Here is a 12,076-nt window from a genome sequence, read left to right as displayed (position 1 = left end):
CCCTTAACCCGCCAGTACGATGTCTCTTATCTAGTCTCATCCCTGCTGGATGTCCGTCCTGATACGTAGGAGATGTGCAACTAGGCGGGGGGAAAAGTGAGGCGGTACTGATTTCCTGGGGAGCACAGGAAAGGGAAGCTCTCTGCCTTATGTGAAAATAGGGTCTGTAATGCAGATGGATAAGTATCAAATTTGCTTATTAGCTCAGCCACTAAGGCCCCTGCTTGGCCCTCCTCTCTCTTTTATATCTACTAACTCATGCAAAATATTGTTTTTTTAAAAAAAATTAATTAATGATTGATTGATTTTTGTCTGCGTTGGGTCTTCGTTGCTGCACGCGGGCTTTCTCTAGTTGCGGCGAGCGGGCGCTACTCTTCGTTGCGGTGCACGGGCTTCTCATTACGGTGGCTTCTCTTGGTGCAGAGTACGGGCTCTAGTCGCGCAGGATTCAGTAGTTGTGGTGCACGGGCTTAGTTGCTCCGCGGCATGTGGGACCTTCCTGGACCAGGGATCGAACCTGTGTCCCCTGCATTGGCAGGCGGATTCTTAACCACTGTGCCACCAGGGAAGTCCCCCCAAATATTGTTTATTTTGTTGTAAAGGTTCTTGAAGGAGCCAGGAGAAGATAAGGTGAAGTTAGAACCCAGGGTTTAGCCCTGCAGGACTGAAAAATCAGGCGTGTGTATGTGTGCATGCGCACGTATGGAGGGAGAGAAGAGAGAAAGAGAAACAGATTGAGAGAGAGAGAGGTTCCCCATGAATACTTAGTAAAACCTTGAGGTGATGTTATAGGTTTGGAGTGGTGAGACACTTCTCAGCCACAAGCCAGTCAGTTTACAAGTAATTCTTTGCTCATCAACGGCTTTTCTATAGGTGCTGTGGGTTAAGGGAAGTAAGAAGCATAGTTTCTCTCCTCAAGAAGCTAATACTCCACCTGAGAATGCCAGGCTGCCATGTGGTTTAGTAGGGATGATGCTCGAATTATTTAACGAAGGGCAGCAGCGTCAGTCAAGCTGAAGAGGTAGCAGGTGTACACAGCCAGGGCAACTGACCCTGTTTGTGTGTCCTGCCTGAAAATCGGCATTACATTTAACAGAGTGTTTCCATTTTTATGAGTGTCCCTGGTTGGTATAGCCAAAAATTGCCAGGTGAGTTTCCAACCTTGGAATGACCAGGGAAGGCTCCCCAGAGGAGGTGGATCTGAGCTGAGCCTTGAACAGAAGGATAGTGTTTTGAACTGACCCGAGTCTGTGTGATTGTTGAACAAAAATCACATTCTTTGGTTTTACTCTTATTAGCTTCTGGTAGTTGGAGGTGGGTAGGAGTTAAATATCTTCCTTTCCTGTAACCTCACTACCAAGTGGTACGTCATAGGGAAAGAGTTCAGATCTGAATTCTGCCACGTGTGCAAACACTTATTATTTATTTCTTCAGTGGCAGGTACAAAATCTGCCACTGAACCTGTTCTCTGTCTTTGGGTTCTCCAACAAGCACCCTGCAGGAAGGATTCATCTGAGGCTGAGGCAGTTCTACTCTGTGGGCTGGAGCAGACACCCTGCTAGTCTGACAGGGGGAACGGAACCTTATGAAGTAAAGGGACACAGAAGCACAGGGGTGCTAGAAGGAGGGCTGTTTTCTCTGAAGCTCTGGGTGCCTGCTCCAGGGATTCTGATGCCTCACCCTTATGAGGTTATTGGAGGCTGAGAAGGTTTCTAACCCACTGCCTATGTTGAACAACACTTCTTTCATTTGTAAATTACTTATTTCTAACATTCTTAATGCTAATAAATTCTCAGGTGCAGCTTTCAATACCAATATTGAAATCATTTGAATTGTAGCCATGTCTGGAACTGGATTTCTGACTGGGACCCTTCAGATGCTAACTCATTCCTTCTGGAATGTGGACTCTGCATTTGGGCACTTTTATTGTCAAGAACAGTCCCTCGGGGTAGAGGGGGTTGTTTACACAACACATCCTATGTAAGTGCTCCAACAGATAGGATTCTGAGAGTAGAAGGAGTAGAGTTCAGCAGTGGCTTAGAGCTGAAATTTGGGGAGAGACATGGGGGAGTGGGGAGGAGGGGAAACACTTCCTTTTCCCAGTACATTCCCTGAAAGTGGTGCCTGTCACCATTCTTTAAAAGGTTATTACCTTTTAAAATCATGACATGACAGTTGATCAGTCTCTGTTAAAAAGAAATTAGAAGCAGCTGCAGGATAAGAGTAAGATCATGGGCCCTTGGGAGATGTGAAGGGCGGTGTCTTTGTGTGGGGAACTGACTGGAGCTGCTTTCAGGATCACAGTATCTGCTGAAAAGTTCAAATTGGTGAGGGTTCGTCCATTATAATTTTGCTTCTGGGTTCTATGAAGGCAGTTCTCCAGCTAAATTTGATCACACATGTAGACATTTATTAGGCAAGCAGTAGAAACCAGTTCATACCAGCCTGTTTGCTGGGCTGGATGAAGTTTCAGGAGGCTCTTTGTCCTTTAGGAGCTGGTACCACTACCGTGCATTGAAGGTTGCTTTCATGGCTATGACATCATGCACTGGGGATTCTGGACAACCTGGCGTCAGACCACCAGATACTTTCCAACTTGTAGCTGAATACAGGACCTTTGAGTGGGGCTTCAGGGTCATCACTTAGGATATATGTTTTCAACATTTTAGATTCTTCATTATGTAAGAGAGGGAAGGGGAACAGTTCAGTTGTTTTAGCCAATGTTTCTGGCAAGTCAAGACTTCATCAGTGGAAATTCATTTCACATAAATGTATGACATTTTACTGGAACAGTTCAGGTAGAAAACCAATAAAACCTGTCTATAAGTTTCTTATTTATAATACTAAACTGTGTAGGTTAACCAGAACAGTTCAGGTAGAAAAACAAATAAAACCTTAGCCTATAAGCTTCTTACTTATAATACTAAACTTCATAGGTTAAGAGGAATAACGGCATGTTAAAAATGGCAGGAAGATGGGTTATTTCAGAGAAATCGTCTTTTATTACAACATCAGACGTCAGCTCTGCCAAAGCAAGGCCTCAAAAAATTTGTTGAACACTCAGACTTAGTTCTCTTCATGGAAATCTTTAGTAAAAGGCAAAAGATTTAGTCTATTTGAAGAGAAACCAGAGTGTAAGACTGGCTTACTAAGCTCATTTCTCCAGTAACCGCAGCTCCTACTGGACTGATGGTGGCTATTTGTCCCCAAGGGCACTTCCTGCTTAAAGTTTGTACAAGGAATTTTGTAAGCAAACTTCTCATAGTTAGAAATGTTGAGTTGAAAGGAATATTCTTTTAAACTTGAAAGGATCGTACTCTATGCAGGGTACTGTGGGTATGCAAATGAGAAGTCTGACTCATCAACTTTGAGATTCTGCCAATACCATAGTATTCCTAGCATGCCTCAGGAACCACCATTAGGGGGCGAAGCAGATGTCTACGTGGCTGGGCTTTAAACCCCGTCCTGGTTCAACCACGGAAACTGCAGTTTTTGTATGTGGTATATTGGGACTTTGAGTGTGGTTTTATTCCTTTCCTTTCCCTAGCCACCAGCACAGTTAAAATACAGAACCCGAAAGAACTCCCTTGCTGCCTCTTTCTAGTCACACCCATCCTGCTCTCGCCATCCCTAACCCATGGAAGCCAGTTTTGTTTTTCCATCTCATGATTTTGTCATTTGAGAATGTTATATAAATGGAGTCATACAGTATTATAACCTTCTGAGACTGGCTCCCTCCCCCGCCCCCAGCTTAATGCCCTTGAGATTCATACAAGTTGTGTGTATCAGTAATTTATTCCTTTTCTTTGCAGGGTATTAGTTAATGATATGGATGGACCGCAGTTTGTTTAACCACTTGGCCCGTGAAGGACATTTCGGTTGTTTCCAGTTTTTGGCTATTATAACTAAATCTGATGTGAATATTTGTGTACAGGTTTTCGTGTGAACTTAAGTTTTATTTTCTCAGGGATAAATACCCAGGGGTTTGATTGCTGGATTGTATGATAAATACATGTTTGGTTTTATGAAAAACTGTATGAATTGTTTTCCAAAATGGCTCTACCATTTTACATTCCCACCAAAAAAATGTATGAGATACTCAGTTTCTCTGCATACTTGCTAGCATCTGACCTTATTAACATTTTAAATTTCAGCTATTCTGATAGGTGGGTAGTGATATCTCATCATGGTTTTAATTTGCATTTCCCTAATAGTTAAAGATGTTGAACATATTTTCATGCGCTTATTTCTCATCTCTATATACTCTTTGGTGAAATTCTGTTCATATCTTTTGCCCATTTTTACTTGGATTGTTTGGTTTATTTTTACTGTTGAGTTCAGAGAGTTCTCTGTATAGTCTAGATACTAGTTCTTTGTCAGGTAGGTGGTTTGCAAATATTATTTCTCAGGCAGTAGCTTGACTTTTCATCCTCTTGGTAGGGTCTTTCACAGAAATTCAGTTTATTAATTTTTTTTTTCTCTTAAGAACTGTGCCTTTTTTTTTTTTTTTAAATTTATTTTTATTTTATTTTTGGCTGTGTTGGGTCTTCGTTTCTGTGCGAGGGCTTTCTCCAGTTGCGGCGAGCGGGGGCCACTCTTCATCGCAGTGTGTGGGCCTCTCACTGTCGCGGCCTCTCCTGTTGCGGAGCACAGGCTCCAGACACGCAGGCTCAGTAGTTGTGGCTCACGGGCTTAGTTGCTCCGCAGCATGTGGGATCTTCCCAGACCAGGGCTTGAACCCGTGTCCCTTGCATTGGCAGGCAGATTCTTAACCACTGCGCCACCAGGGAAGCCCCAAGAACTGTGCTTTTAGTGTCATGTCTAAGCACTCTTGGCCTAGTTTTATGACCCAAAGATTTTCTTTTTTTTTTTCCCCCAAAGTTTCCTAGTTTTGCATTTTACCTTTAAGTCTATGATCCCTTTTGGGTTAATTTTTGTGTTAATTTAGGTAGAGGTTTATTATTATTATTTTTTTGCTTATGGATGTCCAATTGCTACAGCACCTTTTGTTGAAAAGGCTGTCTTCCTCTATTGAATTGTTTCGCACCTTTGTCATAAATCAATTGGCCAAACTTGTGTGGCTCTATTTCTGGGTTTTCATTTCTGTTCCATTGATATATGTATCTGTCTTTACACTAATGCCACATTTTCTTGATTACTGTTGAGTCTTAAAATCAAGTAATGTAATCTAACTTTATTCTTTTTTTTCAAAATTGTTTTAGCTCATTTAGTTCCTTTGTCTTTCCAAATATGCTTTAGAATAAGCTTTTCTATATCTACAAGACTTTTTGCTGGGATTTTGATAGAATTCTGTTAAATTTATAGATCAATTTGGAAAATTGATGTCTTCACTATATTGAATTTTCCAATCCATGAACACAGTGTGTCTTTAGATTTATTTACATCTTTTTGGATTTATTTCATTAGTATTTTGTAGTTTTTAGGAGACAAATTCTATACATGTTTTGTTACATTTATGCCTAAGTATTTTATTTTTTGAGTGATTATAAATGGTTTTACATTTTAAATTTCAATTTCCACATGTTCATTGCTAGTATATAGAAGTACAGTTGGCTTTTATATGTTGATCTTATATCCTATGGCTTTTCTGAGCTCATTTATTCCTTATTGGAGAGTTTTTTTTCCTTTCTTTTTGGACAGACTTGTTGAGTTTTTCTGTGTAAACAATCATGTCACCTGCAAATCGGGACATTTTCATGTCTTCCTTTTCAATCTATACGTCTCTTCTTTTCTTTTCTTATTGTGCTGGCTAGGATTTCTAGTATTATGTTGAATAAGAGTTATGAGAGTGTACATCCTTGTCTTTTTCCCAGTCTTAACCATTAAGATCAGTCTTTCACCATTAAGTATGATGTTTCTGTAGGTCTTTCTGTAGATGTTCTTTATCAAATGAGAGGAAGTTTCCCTCTATTCCTAGTTTTCTGAGAATTTTTATGAATTAGTATTGAATTTTGTTTGATGTTTTTTCAGCATCAATTGATATGATGATACGATTTTTCTTCTTTAATTAAGAAAATGTTAATATGTTGGATTACTTTGATTCATTTTTGAGTATTGAACCAGCCTTGCATCCCTGGGATAAACTCCACTTGGTCATGGTGTATAATTTTTTTATATATGTAGCTGGACTACACTTGCTGCTATTCTGCTGAGATTTTTCTTGTCTGTGTTCATGAGGGATATTAGCCTGTATTTCTCTCTTTCTCTCTGAGTACTGTCTATGTCTGATTATTTATTTATTTATTTATTTATTTATTTATGGCTGTGTTGGGTCTTCGTTTCTGTGCGAGGGCTTTCTCTAGTTGCGGCAAGTGGGGGCCACTCTTCATCGCGGTGCACGGGCTTCTCACTATCGCGGCCTCTCTTGTTGCGGAGGACAGGCTCCAGACGCGCAGGCTCAGTAGTTGTGGCTCATGGGCCCAGTTGCTCCGCGTCATGTGCGATCTTCCCAGACCAGGGCTCGAACCCGTGTCCCCTGCATTGGCAGGCAGATTCTCAACCACTGCGCCACCAGGGAAGCCCCTATGTCTGATTTTTGACTGATTATATATGGTCTTGTATTTTTAATTTCAGATTTCATGTGTTTATTACTAGACTTAGAAAATGAGTTGGGGAGTATCTCTCCACTTAAAGAGAGGTTCTTTAGGTGTCAGGTAGAATTCTTTAGTGAAACCACGTGGGACTGGAGATTTCTTTTTAGGGATTTTAAAACTATGAATTCAATTTGTTTGATGGTTAAAATGATATATATATATATTTTTTAATTTAATTTAATTTATTTTTTTATACAGCACGTTCTTGTTAGTCATCAATTTTATACACATCAGTGTATACATGTCAACCCCAATCGCCCAATTCTTCACACCCCTACCCCCATGCCCCCTGCCGCTTTTCCCCCTTGGTGTCCATACGTTTGTTCTCTACATCTGTGTCTCAATTTCTGCCCTGCAAACCAGTTCATCTGTACCATTTTTCTAGGTACCACATATATGCGGTAATATATGATATTTGTTTTTCTTTTTCTGACTTACTTCACTCTGTATGACAGTCTCTAGATCCGTCCATGTCTCAACAAATGACTCAATTTCGTTCCTTTTTATGGCTGAGTAATATTCCATTGTATATATGTACCACATCTTCTTCATCCATTTGTCTGTCGATGGGCATTTAGGTTGCTTCCATGACCTGGCTATTGTAAATAGTGCTGCAATGAACATTCGGGTGCATGTATCTTTTTGAATTATGGTTTTCTCTGGGTATATGCCCAGTAGTGGGATTGCTGGGTCATATGGTAATTCTATTTTTAGTTTTTTAAGGAACCTCCATATTGTTCTCCATAGTGGCTGTATCAATTTACATTCCCACCAACAGTGCAAGAGGGTTCCCTTTTCTCCACACCCTCTCCAGCATTTGTTGTTTGTAGATTTTCTGATAATGCCCATTCTAACTGGTGTGAGGTGATAGCTCATTGTAGTTTTGATTTGCATTTCTCTAATAATTAGTGATGTTGAGCAGCTTTTCATGTGCTTCTTGGCCATCTGTATGTCTTCTTTGGAGAAGTGTCTATTTAGGTCTTCTGCCCATTTTTGGATCGGGTTGTTTGTTTTTTTAATATTGAGCTGCATGAGCTGTTTGTATATTTTGGAGATTAATCCTTTGTCCGTTGATTCGTTTGCAAATATTTTCTCCCATTCTGAGGGTTGTCTTTTCGTCTTGTTTATGGTTTCCTTTGCTGTGCAAAAGCTTTTAAGTTTCATTAGGTCCCATTTGTTTATTTCCGTTTTTATTTCCATTACTCTAGGAGGTGGATCAAAGAAGATCTTGCTGTGATTTATGTCAAAGAGTGTTCTGCCTTTGTTTTCTTCTAAGAGTTTTATAGTGTCCAGTCTTACATTTAGGTCTCGAATCCCTTTTGAGTTTATTTTTGTGTATGGTGTTAGGGAGTGTTCTAATTTCATTCTTTTACATGTAGCTGTCCAGTTTTCCCAGCACCACTTACTGAAGAGACTGTCTTTTCTCCATTGTATATCCTTGCCTCCTTTGTCATAGATTAGTTGACCATAGGTGAGTGGGTTTATCTCTGGGCTTTCTATCTTGTTCCATTGATCTATGTTTCTGTTTTTGTGCCAGTACCATATTGTCTTGATTACTATAGCTTTGTAGTATAGTCTGAAGTCAGGGAGTCTGATTCCTCCAGCTCTGTTTTTTTCTCTCAAGACTGCTTTGGCTATTCGGGGTCTTTTGTGTCTCCATACAAATTTTAAGATTTTTTGTTCTACTTCCGTAAAAAATGCCATTGGTAATTTGTTAGGGATTGCATTGAATCTGTAGATTGCTTTGGGTAGTATAGTCATTTTCACAATATTGATTCTTGCAATCCTACAACATGGTATATCTCTCCATCTGTTGGTATCATCTTTAATTTCTTTCATCAGTGTCTTGTAGTTCTTTGCACACAGGTCTTTTGTTTCCCTAGGTAGGTTTATTCCTAGGTATTTTATTCTTTTTGTTGCAATGGCAAATGGGAGTGTTTCCTTAATTTCTCTTTCAGATTTTCCATCATTAGTGTATAGGAATGCAAGAGATTTCTGTGCATTAATTTTGTATCCTGCAACTTTACCAAATTCATGGATTAGCTCTAGTAGTTTTCTGGTGGCATCTTTAGGATTCTCTGTGTATAGTATCATGTCATCTGCAAACAGTGACAGTTTTACTTCTTCTTTTCCAATTTGTATTCCTTTTATTTCTTTTTCTTCTCTGATTGCCATGGCTAGGACTTCCAAAACCATGTTGAATAATAGTGGTGAGAGTGGACATCCTTGTCTTGTTCCTGATCTTAGAGGAAATGCTTTCAGTTTTTCACCATTGAGAATGATGTTTGCTGTGGGTTTGTCATATATGGCCTTTATTATGTTGAGGTAGGTTCCCTCTATGCCCACTTTCTGGAGAGTTTTTATCATAAATGGGTGTTGAATTTTGTCAAAAGCTTTCTCTGCATCTATTGAGATGATCATGTGGTTTTTATTCTTCAGTTTGTTAATATGGTGTATCACATTGATTGATTTGCATATACTGAAGAATCCTTGCATCCCTGGGATAAATCCCACTTGATCATGGTGTATGATCCTTTTAATGTGTTGTTGGATTCTGTTTGCTAGTATTTTGTTGAGGATTTTTGCATCTATATTCATGAGTGATATTGGTGTGTATTTTTGCTTTTTTGTAGTGTCTTTGTCTGGTTTTGGTATCAGGGTGATGGTGGCCTCATAGAATGAGTTTGGGAGTGTTCCTTCCTCTGCAGTTTTTTGGAAGAGTTTGAGAAGGATGGGTGTTAGCTCTTCTCTAAATGTTTGATAGAATTCACTTTTGTTTGTTGGAAGATTTTTAATCACAGTTTCAATTTCATTACTTGTGATTGGTCTCTTCATATTTCCTATTTCTTCCTGGTTCAGTCTTGGAAGGTTATACCTTTCTAAGAATTTGTCCATTTCTTCCAGGTTGTCCATTTTATTGGTATAGAGTTGCTTATAGTAGTCTCTTAGGATGTTTTATATTTCTGCGGTGTCTGTTGTAACTTCTCTTGTTTCATTTCTAATTTTATTGACTTGAGTCCTATCACACTTTTTCTTGATGAGTCTGGCTAATGATTTATCAATTTTGTTTACCTTCTCAAAAAATCAGCTTTTAGTTTTATTGATCTTTGTTCTTGTTTTCTTTGTTTCTATTTCATTTATTTCTGCTTTGATCTTTATGATTTCTTTCCTTCTGGTAACTTTGGGTTTTGTTTGTTCTTCTTTCTCTAGTTACTTTAGGTGTAAGGTTAGATTGTTTATTTGAGATGTTTGTTGTTTTCTGAGGTAGGCTTGTATAGCTGTTAACTTCCCTCTTAGAACTGCTTTTGCTGCATCCCGTAGGTTTTGGATCATCATGTTTTCATTGTCATTTGTCTCTAGGTATTTTTTGATTTCCTCTTTGATTTCTTCAGTGATCTCTTGGTTAGTTAGTAATGTATTGTTTAGCCTCCATGTGTTTGTGTTTTTTACGTTTATTTCCCTGTAATTCGTTTCTAATCTCATAGCATTGTGGTTAGAAAAGATGCTTGATATGATTTCAGTTTTCTTAAATTTACTGAGGCTTGATTTGTGACCCAAGATGTGGTCTATCCTGGAGGATGTTCTGTGCGTACTTGAGGAGAAAGTGTAATCTGCTGTTTCTGGATGGAAAGTCCTGTAAATATCAATTAAATCTCTCTGGTCTATTGTGTTATTTAAAGCTTCTGTTTCCTTATTTATTTTCATTGTGGATGATCTGTCCATTGGTGTAAGTGAGGTGTTAAAGTCCCCCACTATTATTGTGTTACTGGCAGTTTCCTCTTTTAGAGCTGTTAGCAGTTGCCTTATGTATTGAGGTCCTCCTATGTTGGGTGCATATATATTTATAATTGTTATATCTTCTTCTTGGATTGATCCCTTGATCATTATATAGTGTCATTCCTTGTCTCTTGTAACATTCATTATTTGAAAGTCTATTTTATCTGATATGAGTATTGCTACTCCAGCTTTCTTTTGATTTCCATTTGCATGGAATATCTTTTTCCATCCCCTCACTTTCCATCTGTATGTGTCCTTAGGTCTGACGTGGGTCTCTTGTAGACAACATATATATGGGTCTTGTTTTTGTATCTATTCGGCAAGCCTGTGTCTTTTGGTTGGAGCATTTAATCCATTTACGTTTAAGGTAATTATCAATATGTATGTTCCTATGACCATTTTCTTTATTGTTTTGGGTTTGTTGCTGTAGGTCCTTTTCTTCTTTTGTGTTTCCCACTTAGAGAAGTTTCTTTAGCATTTGTTGTAGAGCTGGTTTGGTGGTGCTGAATTCTCTTAGCTTTTGCTTGTCTGTAGAGCTTTTGATTTCTCCATCGAATCTGAATGAGATCCTTGCCAGGTTGAGTAATCTTGGTTGTAGGTTCTTCCCTTTCATCACTTTAAGTATATCCTGCCACTCCCTTTTGGCTTGTAGAGTTTCTGCTGAGAAATCAGCTGTTAACCTTATGGGAGTTCCCTTGTATGTTATTTGTCGTTTTTCCCTTGCTGCTTTCAATAATTTTTCTTTGTCTTTAATTTTTGCCAATTTGATTACCATGTGTCTCGGCATGTTTCTCCTTGGGTTTATCCTGTATGGGACTCTCTGAGCCTCCTGCACTTGGGTGGCTATTTCCTTACCCATGTTAGGGAAGTTTTCGACTATAATCTCTTCAAATATTTTCTCGGGTCCTTTCTCTCTCTCTTCTCCTTCTGGGACCCTTATAATGCGAATGTTGTTGCGTTTAATGTTGTCCCAGAGGTCTCTTAGGCTGTCTTCATTTCTTTTCATTCTTTTTTCTTTAGTCTGTTCCGCAGCCATGAATTCCACCATTCTGTCTTCCAGGTCACTTATCCGTTCTTCTGCCTCAGTTATTCTGCTATTGATTCCTTCTAGTGTAGTTTTCATTTCAGTTATTGTATTGTTCATCTCTGTTTGTTTGTTCTTTAATTCTTCTAGGTCTTTGTTAAACATTTCTTGCATCTTCTCAATCTTCTCCTCCATTCTTTTTCCGAGGTCCTGGATCATCTTCACTATCATTATTCTGAATTCTTTTTCTGGAAGGTGCCTATCTCCACTTCATTTAGTTGTTTTTCTGGGGTTTTATCTTGTTCCTTCATCTGGTACATAGCCCTCTGCCTTTTCATCTTGTCTCTGTTTCTATGAATGTGGTTTTTGTTCCACAGGCTGCAGGATTGTAGTTCTTCTTGCTTCTGCTGTCTGCCTTCTGGTGGATGAGGCTATCTAAGAGGCTTGTGTAAGTTTCCTGTTGGGAGGGACTGGTGGTGCAGTAGAGCTGGCTGTTGCTCTGGTGGGCAGAGCTCAGTAAAACTTTAATCTGCTTGTCTGCTGATGGGTGGGGCTGGGTTCCCTCCCTGTTGGTTGTTTGGCCTGAGGGAACCCAACACTGGAGCTTACCTGGGCTCTTTGGTGGGGCTAATGGCAGACTCTGGGAGGTCTCACGCCAAGG

General features: G+C 39.3%; 1 protein-coding gene and 1 non-coding gene across 8 annotated transcripts in view; one reads left to right on the top strand and one right to left on the bottom strand.

Moving 5' to 3' along the window:
- Positions 1–12,076, top strand: part of HHAT (hedgehog acyltransferase) — a 361,708-nt gene that overhangs the window by 35,080 nt on the left and 314,552 nt on the right. The window lies entirely within an intron of this gene.
- LOC132355109 (U5 spliceosomal RNA) lies at positions 3,021–3,136 on the bottom strand. The gene has a single exon (XR_009499532.1). It is a non-coding gene; the product is annotated as a U5 spliceosomal RNA (small nuclear RNA).

This window comes from Balaenoptera ricei, chromosome 1 (assembly GCF_028023285.1).
Source record: "Balaenoptera ricei isolate mBalRic1 chromosome 1, mBalRic1.hap2, whole genome shotgun sequence".
In the NCBI taxonomy this organism is placed as follows: Eukaryota; Metazoa; Chordata; class Mammalia; order Artiodactyla; family Balaenopteridae; genus Balaenoptera; species Balaenoptera ricei.
The sequence above is the reverse complement of the archived record's forward strand: the minus strand, read 5'-3'. Positions and strand labels throughout refer to the sequence as shown.